This window comes from Callospermophilus lateralis, unplaced genomic scaffold (assembly GCF_048772815.1).
Source record: "Callospermophilus lateralis isolate mCalLat2 unplaced genomic scaffold, mCalLat2.hap1 Scaffold_147, whole genome shotgun sequence".
NCBI lineage: Eukaryota > Metazoa > Chordata > Mammalia > Rodentia > Sciuridae > Callospermophilus > Callospermophilus lateralis.
The window spans coordinates 2,230,055-2,251,801 of NW_027512606.1; the positions used below are offsets into that span (position 1 = coordinate 2,230,055).

Consider the following 21,747-nt stretch of genomic DNA (forward strand, 5'->3'; position numbering starts at 1 on the left):
AATTGTGTCTTTTTAAAATTTATTGATTAATTGTGCTAACAAAATTTTGAGGTTTTTTAATCCGTAAGTTTCAGCATTTCTAAAATTTAGTTCCCAATGTGGGCTGTTTTTACCTTTGGGATCACATCTCTATTATAAGGTATTTAGGCAAAAGACAAAGAAAGTTACTGCAATATTAAGTATGCTTTATTTTCTCTTACATACACCAAATTCTATTTAGGAGTAAAAGTAAACATAAAATGCACGCAAGGAAAGCAAAAAAAAAAAAAATGACCACATCTTGTGTGGAATGAAGCAATTACAGTATCTTCTGTAGGTGCATCTCATCATTGTTGGAAAGGTCAACAGTCAGCCATTATCTATTTTTGTCTGAATAGATCTTGAACTTTTTTTCTACTGTTTCCATTAAGATCAAAAAGGAAAATAAAATTTTCTTTAATCCCCATGGTTACTTTCCCTAGAGATTATCATGTACATTCTTTGAGGAAGGAATAAACAATAATTCTATCAGTATGAAAGTCAAGGTTTGACAGTCTTGTAGCTTAGTAGGATCAAAATGGATGTGTTTCTGTCTGCCCCTACTCCAAGGTTTAACCTTGAAAGACATTGCTTTTTAAGTTAATAATCAGAGAGGAAAATCACTTTAACAATTTAGAAATAGCTTACTTTGTTAATGATACAGGTTTATATTTAGCAAATTTCGTCAGTGCAAATGATGCCTCACTATTTGTCAAAAGCCCAAATGATGGGCTTATTTAACAGTCAAGTTCTATTTTCAACACAGAATAGGAACATTCTGGTTTACCTATTAATAATACATACATTGGATTACAACAAACCAGCAGAAAGAGCTTGATAAACACTTAACACAGAAGAAAACCTCTCTCTCTGTCCCAGCAGATGGTCTATAATAGCAGTAATACATTATTGATTTCCCTACACTGAATGTTGAACAGTAAGTTACAAAAGAACACCGGCATAATTTTTTTGGTGTATGAATGCCTGTTCTAGGAAGATGATCCAACCATTGGGTGTCAAATAACAAGTGAAATAAAGCAAAGAAGCCAATCTCTAGATTCCATTTTTTGTTTTCTTTCCATTTTCATATTCTACCATTAAAAATAAAACCCATATCATATACCTGAAATTTTTTACTAAAAAAATTACAAGTAAAAAGGAAACTGAGTTAATACAGGAGGTCAAATCAGTAATATGCTATAATAGCTTATCATTACATTATTTTTCTTTTTTTGGATTCAAGTTACTTCTTTCAATAAGTCAATAGAGTCCTGATATGGATCTACTCTTTCCATTCTAGCTTCTACTTATGAATTTTCCATAGCTGAGAACCATGAAATGATTAAAAACATGAATGTTTGTTATGAAATTACTTATAATTCTTTTTCTCTATTTTCATATGTTCCTTTTAATTATAGAGTCTATTTTGACTTATTTATATAAAAACATGGAATACATCTTATTCTAATTAAGATCACAGTCTTATGGATATACATAATGTTGACATTCACTGTTATGTATTCATAGATGTACATAGGAAAGTTATGTCAGATTCACTCCACTGTCTTTCTTATTCTTATCACCACCTCTATTCCCTTAATTTCCCTTGGGTTAGTATTTATGTATCAGAGAACACACTCAACTGTTAGTTTTGGGGAATTGGCTTATTTAACTTAGTATGATAGTCACTACATCCATCTACTTATTGGCAAATATCATAAAGTCATTCTTCTTTATGGCTAAGTAACAGTCTATTGTGTATAGAAACCACATTTTATTTATCCATTCATCTGTTGATGAACAACAAGGTTGGTTCCATAGCATGGCTTTTGTGAAGAGCTGCTATAAACATTAATTTGGCTATATCATTGTAGTATACTGATTTTATGTCCTTTGGATGTACACCAAGGAGTGTGATAACTAACTCAAATGGTTGTTCATTCCTAGTTCCATTCCAATACTGCTTTCCAGAGTGGTTGCACCAATTTGCAATCCAACCAGCAATGTATGAGTGTACCCTTTTCCCCACATCCTCACCAATATTTATTGTTGTTTGTCAGAATTTCCATTCTGACTCAAGTGTGATGAAATCTCAGTGTAGCTTTAATTTGAGTTTCTGTAATTGCTGGAGATGTTTAACCTTTTTTTCATGTTTGTTAATTATATTAATTCAGAATATTCTTTTCTAAGTTTACTATTGTTGTTACACCATTACTATGTTACCCTCTGAAATAAAAGCACCACTATATATAAATGCACTTATGCACATATTTTTGTTTATGTTGGCATCATACATATTTTGTTGAAGCATAACAAAATTTTTGCCATAAGTACCTTATTTTAGTTTTAACAGCAGTATAAAGGATTTCTTCAAAAAAATCATTGAATTTTAAATACATTAAGCATAAAATAGGTGTGAAATGAAGCATGATGTTCTTTCAGACCTTGTCAAGCTATAATTGACTCTACAACTTGGGATAAGTAACTCCATGATAACTAATGTGGTAAAGCAGAGGTGACAACAGCTGCTAACTGTAACAAAAATTTCATGTTGCAAGTAGCAGATGTATTTCAGAAAATATGTTTGATGACAGATTTACAGGGGTGGGTGTAGGAAGAAGTAGTTCCCAATATTTTCTGAAAAAATATGAATCCCCATGATGCTAATTGCAGCCTGTTTTTGCATTTAGGAAACAGTCATTTAGTCATCTTTCTAAATTGCATTAGACAAAGCAAAGACTTCTACATGGGCTTTTGATGTAACACTTGCTTAGCTCATGGGGGGCCCTAGGTTCAATCCCCAGCCCCCTGCCCCAAATTACATTGTTGACTCACTGTTGAATTAATACTTATTTTTCTTCATACTATATTTGGAGTTCTAAAGTATTTTTCCCCATACATTTACATGTTAATAGCATTCAGTCTATAATGTTTTTTTGGGGGAGAGCAGAATTGGCAATATAATTTAAGAAATATAATTTGAGATTAATTTGTTCTTTTAATATTTTTCTTTGAAAGGCACTTTTTAAATTTACTGGTAAAATTCTTTCTCATTGTTTTTTCTCCAGGATGTGAGTTCTCTATCCAAGGCCAATATTTCTGGGATGACTAGAAACTTAAAAATGTGACAACCAATTTTTAACACTGTGAAACAAGAATACAAATTTGACTATAGATCTTTTTGACACAGAACTTTATTTTTGAAATTATACCTTCAGTAAATTATTATATTTAGGTGAAGATTGTATATATTATATATATATATATATATATATATATATATATATATATATATATATATGCCTAAAATATATAAAAAATATATGTATCCTCTATATGTAATCTATATGTGTAATCATATATTGATAGAGAACATGTATATGTAATCTATACATATTATATATGTGTGATCTCATATATATATGTATTATATGTAATCTATAATATATATATTTATATAAGCGCCAAGCAATCTAATTTTTTATCAATGATGTATTATTGACATAATAGTGCATTATTTATAAAAAAATTACTGAGTTTGGAACATAAGTGAACACACAGAATTTAAAACATACAAAGACTAAAGGACTCAATGATATAAAAATGAGATAGATTGACAAATTATTTGAATGATGGAATATTTAATAGAAGGACAGTAAAGTAATACAGGAGTAACAGAGAATTTCATGTTTTATTTGCTACAAAATTTCCTGTGTTTTTGAAAATGAATTGTACACTTAAACAATTTGGGGACAATTTTTAAAATAATTTTTTCATTTTTCTTTTGACAAAAATAGAATAATAGGGGATGGATTTCCCATACACACTAAACACCAAAAAAAAAAAAAAATGCAAATTGCAAGCAAACAATGATGTTTAAAGAACTGGACATTTAGAGGCTGGGGGTTGTGGCTCAATGGTACAGTGCTTGCCTAGCATGTGTGAGATACTGGGTTCAATCCCCAGCACCACATAAAAATAAAAACAAGTAAAATAAAGGAATTGTGTCCATGTACTACAACAACATCAAAGAACAATCCACTCCATTGTATTACAAAAGAAGGAGGAGGAGGAGGAGGAGGAGGAGGAGGAGGAGGAGGAAGGGGAGGAGGAGGAGGAGGAGAAGAAGAAGAAGAACAACAACAACAGAAATCAGCAATTCTTAGAGAAGGGAAGAAAAGGGGGTGACCTCCTGACATTCACGAGTATCCTCTAGGTTCCTATAGTATTGTGAGTAGAAACCCAAAGAGGTAGAGGTAGACAACAGTGGCTAAAGTTGGCAGGGAGCACTGGAGAGAAGGCGAAGACTGAAATCTGAAGAGGATCCAACTTGGCTACAACACTATGAAGGTAAATTATCTTATGAATTAAAGGGTACACAATATCAACTAGGGATATTAGTGGAATATTATGAACCTTGGGATAGTTTTTGCTGGTTATCATACAGGATGGAAAACTATATAATTTCAAACAAACAGATATTGTGAACAATGGAGCAAAACTAGGCTTACACTAAGGGCTGCTGAGAAAGCACAAGAAAAAGTTCCAAAAGGGCTGAGTTCTTTCAACCAACTTAACTACATCAGATAAAGCTCAGGAATTTTCATTAAAATGCAAACTTAGACAACAGTAACCATGGTAAAAATCACAATGTCTATAATCAAATAAAATTACATGCATGCAAAAAACAGGAAAGCATGAGTGAAAAGAAAAATCTATTAATTCCAACCAACACAGAGATGACAGTCAATAGAATTAGCTCAAAATTACATTCAAAAGATGTTTATCTGTGTTCCGTATATATATGTTCATATATGTGTGTAGTATACATATATATGTGATCTTAATAGAACATCTACAGAATAAATGACAATGCATGTACGTTAAAAAAATATTCTGGGGGCTGTGGTTTTGACTCAGCAGTAGAGTGCTCATCTAGAACGTGCAAGGCTCTGGGTTCAATCCTCAGCACCACATAAAAATAAATAAAATAAAGGTATTGTGTCCAACTACAACTAAAAATAAATATTAAAAAAGATAGATATTCTGCATGGATTTAAAATTGATTAAACATTATAGAAATAATTAATGAATTTGAAGATGCTGTGGAATGTGGTATATACAAAATGACAGACACATTCATGAGACCTAATAACATTTATATTCCCTGAAGGAGAAGAAGATGGGTTAAGAAACTGAAGAGTCAATGCCTAAAAATTTTCCCAGCTTCACAAAAGATATAAATTCACACATCCAAGAAATTCAATAAAGTTTAAGCAAAAAGGAAATGAAGTCCATTATTGTAAGTCATATTCCAATCAATTGAATTAAAATTACTGAAAAATTAAAAGCAGCATGAGGAACAAAAGATTCCATAAAGGAAGAAACATTATTACAGAGCAAAATATTTACCATACTGTTAGAAAACCAGCAATCTGTAATATTGTACTAATCCAAAATGGCACAAAATAAGAGGAAACAAGGAAAAGATGAAATAAACAGAAAAAAAGTGGCAAGATGACAAACTTAACAGTATGAAAAATCACAGTATAAACATTTCATTTAAAAGAATTAATATTAAACTGGGTTATAAAGCAAGACCATCTATCTACAATACAAGTTATGTTTTAATTAAAAACAATAATTCAAAAAGAGGAAGACCACATATTAATATTAGATTGTTGTAAACACACCTAAAGCTATGCTAACAGAGAAAGTTATATCACTATGATGTATATTTAAGAAAAATGTAAAATTAATATCTCAAATAAATAACCTCATATTGTAAGTCAAAGAAACAGGGAGGGGGAAGAAAGCAAAGTATCCACAATATAAACAGAAAAAAGAATGTAATAGTAAGACAAATGCATTGAAACAGAAATAACTGAATGGAGAAAATAGACAAAGTGTGGTAGTTAACTGTTATAAATTTTATAATATGATTTGACTAATAAAACATACACATTGTTGCCTGGTGCAGAATTTAGTGATGAGATGAAAATATTTCTGCAAAAAGGAGTGTTAAGAATTGATAAAGGTTGATGAGACACCTCACCTGAGTAAATGAACAAGTAACCTTGGTGTCATGGAATAATTTACATGCCTCTTGCAACATTTATTGACTTCTTAATATGCAGATATAGGATACAAATTAGGAAAGATCCAGAGACTACTGTTAAGATGTGATCTCCTTATGATTCAGAAATACTTAATGGTCAAACAATAAGATGGTTCATTATCTAAATATGTTGAGACACTGTCATTGACAACAAATTTTAAAAAGTTGATTACTTTCATTTTTAAAAGGTACAATTAATTATTTTTAAAATGAACATGTAGGATTTCTATCAAAAAAAATGTTCATATCAAATGCTAAGGAGAAATGAAGGTATGACCAAACCTAGACCACATGTTTAGAAACTGGCCCAAACCATCAAAGGCAGACACTCATTAAGCATTTGTAGTTAGTAATGTGGCAAACCTCTTATTTTCTTTAAAAATAGGAAGGTGCTATCAAGTTGAGACTTTAGAGGGAAAAAATGTTAACACCAATCACTGAAAAGCCAATCCATCATTCTAGTAGAACAGCCAAACTATCTCTATTTTTACTATAAGAACATTTTATTACAATGTGTTATTAGTACTATCATATACATTGTAAATTTTTGGATAATTGCCAAATTTGTGAAGCCCTTTATCAAGTTCCAAATATATGTGATATAAAAGTAAAAAAGAAATAAGCATTTGTTTCTCTTTGATCATTGCAAAGAAGCTGGATGCATTTTAAACACTGAGTTTGAACATACATATGAGGACAAAAAGGCAATAAGCATGTCCCATTTCAATAACATAAAAATTCACATTGTATTAGAAATGAACATTCTAGTACAGATAAATTAATCATAGAAAACTGTTAATTTTTCATTTTATTTAAAGGCTTTGTTTTACATAATATGGGAATTTATTTTTTTAATATTTATTTTTTATTTGTAGTTGGACACAATACCTTTTAAATTTATTTTTATGTGGTGCTGAGGATCAAACCCAGAGCTTCACACTTGCCAGATGAACACTCTACTGCTGAGTCACAACCCCAGTCCCTAATATGAACATTTATAATGATAAAATATATGTATATTGATAAAAAATATGAGTATACTGATATGCATACTTTTATGTATATTGATAATCATATTTTCAGAGTAAATATTTTCTTATATAAATTTATAATTTTATAAAAATATTTTATTATATTTATTTATTTATTATTTTTTAGTTGTATATGGACTCAATGCCTTTATTTGTTTTTATGTGGTGCTAGGATTGAATTCAGTGCCTCACATTTGTGAGGCACGTGCTCTACCACTGAGCTACAACTTCAGCCCTTATAAAAATATTTTTAAGAGTAAAATATTTCTTGTATAAACTAGAATGAATCTCATAAAAATAATGTTTAATAGTATACAAAATATAAAATTTGAAAACAATCATTTACGTTTTAAATAGGGAGATTCAGTAAATGATTTTTCTACTCAACCTAAAACTAACCAAATTTTAAGCTCTAGTTATGATCTACAGAAAAAAATATTCTAGAATAATTCTTGGTTACAAAGTTTAATATGTTCAATTGTATGTTAATGCCAATGACTAATAGAATTTTTACCAGAATATATTTTGTGCAGCAATATTACTTTGCAAATTGACACATTTGGAAAGTCCTAAAATAAAAACTAGGTAATACATATATTCATTAATATTCTATGTGTAAAGGATGGCATAAAAATGTCTAACCAATTATTTTTCTTAAGAGTAAAATTTAAAGAAAAATAAAATTATAGGTATTTTACTAGCCACATATTTAAATGGAAAAGGTATTATTTATCTACATCTTAAGTCACTTCTAACTTCCTCTACATATCTACACATCAGCACCCTTCTGTCCTATTCATAGTTATTTAGGTATCAATTACATTCCCATTCTCCTTAAAATTTTTTTTTCTAAGAATCATTGAAGTTTTTCTTATGTAAATTTATAATTATATAAATATATTTTATTATATTTATTTATTTTATTGGCATTAAAGTTATACTTTTTTAAAGCTTGAAACAATGAATATAATATTGAAATATTGGAAAAGTATTATAGTCTGCTGGTTGTTAGTACTTTAACCTTTCCATTGACTTATATATCATTATTTCTTTAGTAATTCTGTAGTGTATGAACATATAAGTGTTCATATTTGAATTATGATGAACTAGTGCAATGTTTCACCAAAATTTTAATTAAGGTAGGTTTAGTGGCTCTTTTTGAAAGTGCAGAGTTTATATTTTTAGGAGAGAAATGTATATTTCCAATTTCTTTCTTAAATCATTTTTACATGCATTTTGATTTAATAAAGAAGAACAATGGGGAATCATTTGAATCAAAAGTGAGATTCAAATCCCTGACTAACCCTGAAGCTAGATAGACTGCCTGATTTATTAAGAACCAAATATGTCACTATTGGGCTATTTAAATACTTAGTGTCTTGATCTTATCATCCCCAGAAAAATATCATAGTAATATCTAGAATTGTAAGACTCTAATAAAATAATAGACCTAATTGGCTTAAAAAACATTTCAACTAAGGGTTTGTAATCTGTGTTTATTTCTGTGTTTGACTGACATTGTGCAACACATTTGTCTCCAGATGGCTTGAAAATAGATTATATATCTGCAAACATAACTCTTCTGAAAGTACTTACTTAATTAAATTGTTCATGGCATCTGGGTCATATGCTGTGACTTGTCCAATAATGCTACCCTCCTTTACATCCTCATGGACTTCTATCAAGTAGGAGTGTCTACTAAACACAGGAGGCTCATCTGTGTCTTCCACAAATATTTTGATTACAGCTGTGTCTTTGAAAGTTCCCAGGTGTAAGAATCGGGGATTAGGATGAGTGTTACTTGCATCCACTCTTAAAGTATACAGCATTTTTTTTTCAAAGTCTAAATTCTGAAATTAGATAACACAAGAAAATATTAGCACAATTTACAAGCCATAACCATAGGTGAAAATTTCTAGATATAAAATCCTGATTTCTTAATGATACAGGCAATTAAGACTAAGTAACTTACACACACATATGTATATACTTAATTATATAATATTGTTAATTGTATATAAATATTGTATACATAAACAAATTTATTGTATATAATATATAAAATAAATTTGCAGTTTTTTTTCTTTTGCCTCATACTTACTTATACAGGTTTAACTAAATATAATGGAATATGCAAATAAGATTGATTTACATTCAGTATTGTACTTCAATATTTTTAGGCACAGATAAATGAGACATTCTTTAATGAATATAATGATTATATATTATTGGCATTAAAGTTATACATAATTAAAACCAGAAGAAAAGTTGACTGATGTAAAATCTTAGAGAAAAATTGTTTATATTTCATTTATTTGACTGTAACATTTGAGTAAAATGTAAAATAATATTGACCTACATTATTCCATGTAAAGTTTCAAAATATTTCCCTAAAATGCATTAAAATTAATATAATCAACATAAAAAAACACATATCATTTTTATCTTTTATTTATTTATATAAACCATTACAGCTAAAATTAGAACATTTTAAAAACTGTGTGAAATAACAGTGATAGCTACATGCTTATTTTTTCTCCCATAAAGAGAGATTAAACAGGTACTTTTAGTATTAACTTAGTTTGATGGCTGTCTACTACAAATGCAAGCAATTGAGCTTTCAAACCACTGTATAAGTGTGAATGATAAAGATGCTTTACTTATTTGAAGTGAAATCACAACTATTCCCACTTACGTGAAAGGTAGAAAGCATATAAAAGATACAGAAAAAATAAATCTAAGACTTTTCTTCTTTTACTGAGAAGCAAGAATAAACTAAAGAGCACTCAAGGGAAAAATGAAGACAGCAAAAAGACACCTGTTTGACAGTTATAATCCCTTCCTGTGTATCCTTGTCAGTGATGACATCGAACATGTCCGCTCCCTCTCCTTCTGCAATGCTGTACTCCACCTCAGCGTTTTCCCCGAAGTCAGGGTCATTGGCTTTTATCCTTCCGAGATGGGTTCCAAGAGGTGCAGACTCTGGAGAACTAAACTGATATGTACCTGTAAATTAAATCAGCACTTCTTTGGCATTTCCTTTTTAGATGATGAAACTGTGTCACTTCTCCTCATTTTTACTTAAATAAATAATTTTAAATTGGAAGAGATTTCCATATTATTGAATTTTAAGCTGTCAGAATTTATAGACTTATTAAGTTAGGAGAAGAATATATAAAGGCAAACAATTCGTAAGTAAGAAATATAAATTTTGTGAAGCTACTTACAGATGGGAAATGTGATATTAGAATCTAAAATTATTTATTTAAAAGAACATAAAAACCAACTATTTATTGCTTATATGGAGATTCAAAATTATTATCATATATTTTTACATCAATGCAATTGTTTTAAAAATACGTGTTTCTTCTTTTTTTTTTTTTAAATCAGGGATAGAAAAACAACTCTACAGAGATCAATGTCAAAGCTCCCCTCACTTTTATTTTTTGTTTATTTGTTTCAAATTTAATGTATTTTTAGTAGATTTTGTTTTGTTTGTTTGTTTATGTTTTCTGTAGACCCACCCATTCAATACCTCACATTCTGTCATTCCTGAAAGTGTTTTAGTTTATAAGTATTCAAGAATCAATAGGAAAGACGTCCAAAAAAATTAATTAAAGTAAAAAAAATACTTATTAAAATATTTTTATGTGTTGAACAGTATAGTCAAATGCTCTCTACAGTAGTTTATTTTTTCTCTAAATAACAATGTAGGTATTATCTTCAGGATCAGGTTCAAGAAAATCATCCTCCAAATTTAGGTAAAGGAAAATGCCAGTTGTCTCTGACTTCATAGTCTATTCTTTTTCCAGTGTTTGATAGTTAAAAATATAAGCTTATAAGTCCACTGTTTGAGTTTAAGTTGTCCTCCTGTGCAAGGTAATTAAATTTTCTAAACTTTGAAAACCATGTTTTCATCTATAAAATGAAAAAGAAAATGCTAGCATTTGAATTACAAGATTGGTGTATTATATAAAATCCTGTCTGTAATTCCTTCAGCTCAAGATCTAGTCCTCAGCATTTTATTAGTACTATCATAGTTTCAAATATTTGTTAAGATTCTAACAGATCTTAGAATTGCCAAGTGGCAAGACATTAAATAATTTGGCAATTTACAATTTTAGTTTACATTAAAATTATTAGTAAACACTACTAACATTTAATGCAATGTTTAAGTTTCTGTTACCTGGTCTTATTATTCATGTTCTTAGCAAAATTCACTTTTAAAAATTAATCATATGAATATGTTCACCAAAACTGTCACATCACATATTTCACATTTTGTCAACCTGAAAAATATTTTATTGTTTGAAATAATTATGAATTTAAATCGGACCTCAACTGAGAATTTTAAGGAAGAATTCTTTATCATTTTACACACTGCAGAGTCAAAAATTTTAATCAGATAATTGAAATGTGTTTTTTGTAGGACCTCAAGAGATGCAAAATATCCATGTTTTAAAGTGTATCCTAAAATTGTTTCAACCAAAAGGAAATTAAATAATTTAATCTTCATGACTCAACAGCATTGACATTATTGAATTTTAGTATGCCATCACATGTTTAACAATGTCAGTATCAATGCGTGCCATCACACACAACCTTGGTAAGTCATGACTCTATAATTCACTATAAAAATATAGAATGTGGCCAATTTAACCCATTTTCATAAATCATTTGATTTCAGAGATGTTTAAATTTTTGCTTAGGATCAATTATCAAAGGCTTATAATGCTTATGCACACACATGACAACAGAGACCAGTGTGAGGCATAGAATTTGAATTTAGTCAGGGGCTGGGCACGTGGGCACCTGCCTGTAATTCCAGTGGCTGGGGAGGCTGAGCCATAAGGATCACAAGTTAAAAGCCTGTATCAGCAATGGTGAAGCACTAAGCAACTCAGTGAGAGCCTGTCTCTAAAGATAATACAAAATAGGGCTGGGATTGTGGCTCAGAGTGCCTCTGAGTTCAATTCCCACTAAATAAATGAATGAATGAATGAATGAATGAATGAATGAATAAATAAATAAATAAATAAATAAATAGGATCCAATCAGACCAACTGCAGAGACCACATTCCAATCAGAAAGATCATATAGAATTTAGCATGGGAAGTTTTCCAACACTCCAAAAAGTAGAAAAGGATAGTAAAAAGCCCAAACTACAAAAGAACCTCATGTCCTTGTTTTGACCCTTTGCCTACCCAATGAAGAAAATGATACCCATCACTCTCAGTTTTTAAGAAATTGTGCTTCTGTGTGTGTGAGAGTAGAGGGATGGGTTTTGGATTTGATAGTTTGCATAAATTAATAGTGAACTGATAGTGCAAACATTAGATTTAAATAATTGTACGTTTGACAAGTTTTTCAACAAGAGATCACTAAACCTTCCTTATTCTGTGGAAATCGAGGAGGATTGTTGTTTACATCTGTCAGAGTGATGTTCACTGTTGTGGTTCCAGAAAGGCCTCCCATCTGGCCACCCATATCTTTGGCCTGTATAACCACCTGGTACTGCTCTCGATTTTCTCTGCTCATGTCTGGTAATGCAGTTTTTATTATGCCTTTGGGAAAAAAAAAGACAATTAAACCACTGGCTTTTAAAATTAAGTTATTTAAGATTCACTTTATATAAGTTAATCATAGCAAATAGATAAAACAGCAGTGTGATTAAGCATATCCTTCAATGCACAATTAATTCAACATAATTCATAAAACTGAAAGATTTTTCCCATGGGTTATTCTCCATGAAATCAGTACATCCAGATGTATATAATGAGAAATATACCATGTCATAAATGTTTTACCTGACTCTGGGTCCACTGAAAAATATGGCTGTCCTTGCAGTATACTGTAGACCACTTTGGCACTATTTCCATAGTTGGCATTGTCTGCTTCTGTTGCAGTCACTTGTATAACAGATGTACCTACAAAAAGCCCCCAAATATAAACACGTAAATACTTCCAAATTGGAAAAATGTACTTGTGTACTTGTACTATGCAAAAATTTTTAATAATGCAGTAAGTAGTATTTACTGATAAAGACTAAAATAAAAATTTTAGTAAAATTCTCTAAAAAATGTATACTGATATCTATTTAATTTTATATTACAAACAATTCTTTATTTTTGGTTAGTAAGAAATACCAATCCTTTAAAAACTAGAAGTGCTTTAAAAATTAGTTTTAGGAGATAAACAAAGGAAATATATTAATTGTTTCACATACACACACACGTGTGTGTGTGTGTGTGTATATATATATATATATACATTTTAATGTGTATATACATAAAAATATGTACATATTTTTAACTCAATTGCTATAAAGATTAAAGAATAATTTTAAAATCTTAACTGAAACCTACTATGGATTCCCCTAAGTGAAATGATTTTGTAGAACATTTTAAATACATTATACACAACTTTTCAAGTTTAATTACATTGCTCAGATATTAATATGTTTGAGGACTGAGTGAATTTCTCATTGGTTCTGACATCTATCCTAATACATCCTATATATTATTCACTCATAAACTTCTCTAAGTAAATTGCAGTGAATATCTCTCAATATTGAATGCATATACATATGCAAATTTTATTAAATAAATATGATGTCCATTGAGATTAACACTAACAATTCATTTCCCATCAAATCATTTCAATAGTACCCCATTAATTCAGCAACAGTTGTTTATGTTTTCTTAAATTAATTCACATACAATTATAACTTGAATTCACCCACTAAAAACCTCTCCTCGTCTGTAATGGAATTGATATATCCTGTGACAGGAAACACTACATAATCACTAGATCCATGTCAATTATAAGATTTATCATTGAAAAGTTATCCAACCTCACCCAAATGTTTAAACTAGTTTTCTCCTCAGTAATTTTTGAAAGTTCATCTAAGTTGTTTTCTAATTTATATTTAAATTTTTGTTTAATCATATGTGAGTACAAGTGAGTTAAAATAAGAATTGTTTTCACATTTGGATATCATTGAAATATAAATTACTAAGATTTGCTTATATGTTGAAAATTCCATTAGTTACTTCATCAAGTTTTGGACATTTCCTGTGCTACTTGTCCCTTTTGTTTTTTGTAAGTAAACATTTTTATGTTTCACTATGGGTACAGGTAAAAACAATCTTCTGTACATTTTCACTATTATATATATATATGTATGTATATATATATATATATATATATACATATATATATATATATATAATTGGAGACAATAACTTTATTTTACTTATTTAGTTTTTAATGTGGTTCTGAGGATCAACCCAGTGCCTCACACATGCTAGGCAAGCACTCTACAACTGAGTCACAACCCCAGCCCCACATTTTCACACTTTTTAAATAATATTTTTATTGTGAAAAAGTTTTGCTTGTTCTATTTTATGGGTGTGTGATCTTTAAACTTGTGAAAAAATGCTTGGCCTTAAGAAAAAAGAAAGTTTAGAGAATATAAATCACCCCCATCATGTGACTGAAAAACTAGAACACCCATATAATATTCACATTCCATCCCTCAGATTCTTGGTAATAGTTAAGTATGCTTTTGAAACTGGTAAACGCTAATGACATGCCTTAACGTTTTATTTATACCAACAAGTTAAGAAAAAAGAAAACACCAATTGTTTTGGTGTACAAGGGATGGATAGTTTTTTCTTTTTCCACAAAAATGTAATGATTCTTAACAGTGAACATTATTTAGTAATAAAGTAAAATGATGCATAGTTAAACTAATTTTGCATGTATTTATGAAGACAGGTTAATGTAAAATACACTTTGGCTATTATATCTCTTACTTTTTCAAAATTTCATTTTTAAAAATTTTCTTCATTTTTTTGCATTAAGAATATAAAACATGGGAAAATATAACAAGGACTAGGTGACAATTAAACATCACATTTCTTATCTCAAAAAATTGAGCATGATTTTGATGTTGCTATTTTTGGATAACTCTTAGAAGAATTTTGTATACAATATCTTTCTTTAAACAGAAAATATGTTATGGAATCAAAAATGCTTATTGCATCCCTTAGCTAATTCCTCTCTTTAATATAAAGCTAATGTTTAATTTTTAAGAAAATTCAAGACACAAAAGCTAAACTCATAATAGAAAATCACATAAAAATATTAAAAATTAATCAAATAATAATTTTTATATTAAGTGTTTGGAAAAGCAAAATCATTAATTTTGCGGTGAAAGAAATATTCATAAGCATTACCTTTATGGATGAAATATAAAAGTAAAAAGGTTTATATCACACAATGTAACCCCAAAATGCTAGTTGTTCTCCTCTATGCTTATGAACTAAATTAGGGGAAGTTAAACAAATTCAGGCTATCTCACTTTATAGAAAACATTCTGTCCATAGAACAAAAGGGAACTTTCTGTTTCTATGCCTTATAGGCAGAAATAAAATTACATTTGCAATATACAGTTTTGAACATGATTCGAATTTCAAAATACAATTCCAACTAACTCAGCTAGTTCACTCAATAGAAAATGAAACTCTTAACTTTTCAAATGTAAATGAACAAAAGAGTATAAATTTCATATCTAAATATCTATCAATGTATTATGCAGTATGTATGTACCTATCTATGTATCTAGCCAGCTACCTATCAATCCAAGTACAGCTATGAATAAACTAAAATATAGAAAAATAGTAGTGCACAAGCTTACTTAGCTATTATCAAAATTACTCGTTTAAAATAATTTTCAACTGCTAAACACAAACAGTATAGGGAAAGAAATATACTGCTCTACTGCTTCTAGTCTTCTTTAATAAACACGGTAATATTGAAAAAATATATATGGCCTTTTATATTGTATAAAACTTTTAAGAAATTATTTTCCCTTTATGTATATTGTACTTATATAGCACATAATGCATATTATGCATTTTTTATATACAAGTTTGTATGTATGTGTGTATACACTCACAAATGTGCATGTACACAAACTCACCTACAATTTATATATATATATATATATATATATATAAGAGATATTAAGAAATTTGTGAGATCAAATAAAGGGAAAAAGAACAGAACTGATCCATGAACTGGAGGAACCAAAGGAAAATAAGACAAGTAGCATGGTTTTTGTCCTGTTCTGTCCCAATATTCTGTTCCTCTTAACTCCTGTATAAAACATATTGAATTTATCTCAGCCCTATGAGACAATAAGGTGATGAAGACTAGAGAAAAAAAGAAGAAAATAACTATTCACTCTTCCATGGATGTTCTTATAGTACTGGCCAAGTTAACTCTCTGGCTATGCCTTCAGCTAAGACAGTCATTGACTTGGGGACCTACGGGGATAGCCCCTTGCATAAATATTTATGGCATGGGGGCACCAGCAAAAATAGGGATGATATTTCTAGAGAGTACAATGGCACCTGTTTAAAACAACCCATGAATTCAATACATAAACATTAAAACCGTTTTTTGTTTGATATAAATTTCGAACCCGGGAATTACAAGACTGGAATTATCCGTAACTAGTCTATTCTAAATATTTCAAAATATTTTATCAAATGTTCTGTGTAGTGTTATGGATATTATTGGATATGTTATTGAATCCAGAGCAAGTAAACCTCAAAAAAAGGACTGAAATAGGACCTGAATAAGTTGTTGATTGTGTTATTTCTATCAAAAACTATAGAGGAATTACTGGTTGGAAAATTACCCAGTGTGAGGAGGAGGACTTGCTAAATCTTTTAGAGTGCATTTAGGGAAATATCCAGGCTTTGAGAAAATATGCATGCCAAACTACCAAATTTATGCAAGAGCAACCTGACCACAAGAAATGGAAAAAGGAAAATGTTGGGGCTTACACTAACATTTTAATAGGAGTACATCCCATTTTCTGTAATTGCATGTATTTGTGTATTATCAAGTTTAAAGGCTTAATCAGAAGACGATAATGCAGAGGCTGGGGTTGTGGCTCAGTGGTAGAGCGCTCACCTCGCACATATGCATCCCTGGGTTAGATCCTCAGCACCACATAAAAATAAATAAATAAAATGAAGGTATTGTGCCCAACTACAACTAAAAAATATATATATTTTTTAAAAAAGATGTTAATGCATTTCAAATTTTATGAGCTCATTAGAATCATGCACATTTAAGTAAATGGGGTATGTTAATTATACAGCTAAAATGGAATATGATATATGGTTTTGAAAGAAAGAGAGGAAAAATTTAAGGACAATGATTGGTGAGGGAGAAAGGAAGTGACAAATATTTTCAGAAGAAAAGCAAATGTAAAGGAGATGCAGACTGAAGGAAATCCTTGGAGGGTGAGAGATTTTATTTCATTCTATTAAACTTCATTTCCTCCTCAGCTATTTGTAGTTTGTCAACCCACTGATTAAATAAAAATCACTAATATAATATGTATATATTATATATATATATATATATATATAATATATATATATATATATATATATATAAAATTTAATTACACATGTGCTTAAACTCTTAATATGGGTAATACATAGTCTGAGAAGTTCCTAGATATCACCCCTTAATTTTCTTTCATAAAAGTATTTACTTGTACAAATAAAAACAAAGAATATGTTCACTTGCAATAATTATGATGAGTTCATCTTTTATTTTATTTTATTTTCATAAAAACGTATGTGGAACACAATGGAATATTACTCAGGCATAAAAAAGAATGAAATTTGGCAATTGTTGGTAAATGGATGGAACAGGAGAATATCATGCTAAGCAAAATTAGCCAGTCCCAAAAAAACAAAGGCCTAATATTCTCTCTGATAGGCAGATGCTGACTCACAAGAGGCAGGATGGAGGGAGTAGTGGAGCTTCGCTGAACTGCACAAGGAGGAATGGAAAAAGGGAGGGGAATGGGAATGGGAAAGACAGTATAATGAATCAGACATAATTTTCCAATGTTCATATACATATGCATGACCAGTGTAACTCCACATTATGAACATCCACAAGAATGGGAAGTTACACTCCATGTAGGTATGAGATGTCAAAATACATTTTACTGAGATGTATAACTACAAAGATCAAATAAAAAAAGGTATGAGAGTTGCAACAAAGAACAACACAAATTCAGGTCATAAATACATCTACATTTTATTTAGACATTATGTGTATGAGTGTGTATAGTAGTACCTAAAATTATATTGAAAAACACAGTGTTTCCCCCCTTTTACACTTATTTGGATTTGAGAGGGGCATTTGATTTAATATAGTATATTTAAAAATGCTATTTAGGGGTGCTTACTCAGGTTCTAATAAAATAGAAGATTTTCAAATTACATTTTAGACAAGTATAACTAACAGTGCAAGAAAATAGACAGTGAGATTGTTCAGCTACTTCTGAATCTATTAAACTATGTTTTCATTATCAGTCTAGGCTAGCAATGAGCTGACTCTGTACTTTGGGCAAGGCACCTTAATTCTTTTGTACTCATGTGTACATATTTATTAAAGAAAGTATGTAGGGCTGGGGATGTGGCTCACGTGGTAGCGTGCTTGCCTGGCATGCATGTGGCCCGGGTTCGATCCTCAGCACCACATACAAACGAAGATGTTGTGCCTGCCTAAAAACTAAAAAATAAATGTTAAAAATTCGCTCTCTCTCTCTCTCTCTCTCTCTCTCTCTCTCTCTCTCTCTCTCTCTCCACTCTTTCTTAAAAAATAAAGTATGTAAACCAAAATTATAGTGCCTTTGACATACTATATTTTATATAATAAGATAATTAAAAAATAGAAACACAAAGTCAATTAGTGGACCATAGAAGCAATACATTCACCAATGTCAGTAATAAAGAATAATAACTATACCCTACAAAAAGAATCAGGATTTATCTGTATAATTTTTTTCATGTACATTTTTAAATTTTTATTAATTAGCTTCAATTAGAGTCATATAACTTCTTGTTGTGTAACGTTTTTGTGGATTCCTATCATGGAGTGCAATTGGCAATGGTAAAAAATATTCTCATTTTTAAAGCCTGATCAGAGGTTGCCCTGCTGACAACTTAATCTTCTGTAAATGAAATACAGGAATTGTTTTAGAATGAGACAATCTACAAGCCTCCATTCACACATAAAGTTTACATTTTGTTTTATGATGAACTGAGTCATTGAAGACTATATATATATATATATATATATATATATATATATATATATATATATATATATAGACACACACACACACACACACACATACATACAAAATGCTTAGTTCAATCTTGATGCCTTTATGTACTTAATATAATCTAGATTAGAATACTTGTATAAGGAAGAATCTGATTAGGCAGAGAGATGGTAGGAATGTATAGAGTGAGAGATTAAATATCACTATAAAATTCAGGAGAAAATACAGGCTTTTTAAAATTTAAATATCAATAGTCTCTTATGATATTCTGTTTTAAAATGTGAAGTAATGCTTTGGAAATTTTTAAAGTATATTTATATTTTAATCAACTATAGTCAAATTTTCTCATATTACAATATTTATGTTATCTTTTGTGTGCTTTTGAATTTCCTATACATGTCAAATATTTCTGAAGAAAGAAAAGTATAAGTTTTGGTATTGTAAAATGTAAAAATATCTGTTAAAATATCACGCATATAAAATGTTTTACAAATTTTAAAGAGTTTTATCAAAAACTACATCACTTGAAAACAATTCAATAGTAAATTGGATACTAAAGAGGAATATAATTTAAAATGTACTCTCATATAAAATATAAAAAGACCATGATGTGTACCTAAATTACCCTTGTGATGGAATACTGTAGACCAATCCAAGGAACTGTACCAGGCTAACAGATATAAGAATAATATTAAAGAAAACATATCCACTCATGTTTTATTCCAGGCTTTATGATTTCACAGGACTCCTTTTTATATTATTGGAGAAAATACCCCCCAAAACAATAGAACATCACTTTTTTCAAATAAATGAGATCTTATTTGCCATTAGAGGAAATTACTTTTTATAAACTCTTGGCTCTTCTTGCCAGATACTCATATTTAACAAGTATTTTACATAAAATCCTCAGTAAAAATGTGTACAAGTATTTTTTTTACCTACATAGAAGTTATTTTAGATTGAAAGTTATGTTAGCTATAATAAAATCAAATATGTACTTAAGACTATAAAGCCTCATATGCAGCTTGTATATTTTGTATACTATAAGTTTTATCATTTTTAAGAAATATTTTATACTTAAGCGTCTACTCTTATTAACAAATATAAACCTTCTACAAGAATAGTGTTAAATGTAGTTACTCAGATACAATATTTGGATATTAATGAGTTAAATTTTAAATATTAGGCAGATGTAATAGGAGAAAAAGTTATTTTCATTTTCATTTATAAACCTTTGTTCAGTAGTGGAACATGAACAAAAATAAACTAAAAAACAAGAAAAAAAAAGCCTGGAATCCTGCCCATGAAGCTACCAGGTTATTAGATACTAATCCAGTTGCTAAATCTTTGTGAATTCTGAATTGCTAATTAACAGAATGGGGATTTAAAGTTTTATTTCCCATGCTTCTTAAAAAAAAGCTTTTTGAAAGATCAAATGAGATAATGCTTCAGAAAAAAATCTGTCAAATGCATTTTGTAATTCAAAAAAATGCAAGCAAAATTGTCCAATACTGCCTGCACTATTATTCCTTTCCCTTCTCATAGAAATGTCTTCTACTTGCTCTCATTTGAGTGACAATTGAATAGAGCTGAAGGTATCCATGACAATGCAATGAAATAATTGTTCTCAGTAACTTGTTATGTAATAAGAGACTCTAAGGTACATGTAATTGAAACTAAATAGGAAGTTTACACTAAATAGCAGTTTTATGTTACAGCTCTTATCATGAAAGAGGTCACAAATAATAACCACATCCTCATATAATTTAGCAAACAAACATACTGATTAGTTGACTAGGAAATACCTACCCACTCCAGACATTTCAGGAACACTGGCAGTATATAAGTCTTTTGTAAATATTGGCTAATTGTCATTGATATAATGAATTTTATTGATAAATTCTGATTCTGGTTCCACCTGCCGACCAGTCTTTTGGTCTATAGCCTTGGCTCAAAGAATGTAGAGGGATTTTTCTTCTCTTTCTAATTTCTTTGCAGTGTGAATGTCTCCTGTATTTTCATCTATGACGAACAGACTGCCAGCCCCATCTCCTGTTAAAATGTATTTTAAATTTCCATCTCCTTTATCTTGGTCAGTATAAAGCTTCAAAGAGGTAAAAAAGAAGAGTTCTGTAAACACATGCATTATTACAGTAAAAATAATTTTGGCATATCAACTAGACAATATCACTACAAATATGCTATCTTATTTTCATTGAGTGGAAACTAAACATTTCAGGTTTTGTTTTGCTAAATATTTTTAACAATTTCATTTATACATCATACGAAACTAGATTGAAATAAAAAGGAAAATAAATGTATCTCTTTCAATGCATAGTATTTGAAAGATATTTAAGTAGAACACTACAAAGAAATCCTTGTTACCTCTAGAGATAAAAAAATCCATTAAC

At 29.7% G+C, this 21,747-nt stretch overlaps 1 pseudogene; it reads right to left on the reverse strand.

The window, feature by feature from the left end:
- The window catches only part of LOC143390104 (cadherin-9-like), a 107,378-nt pseudogene that overhangs the window by 17,961 nt on the left and 67,670 nt on the right, over positions 1-21,747 (reverse strand).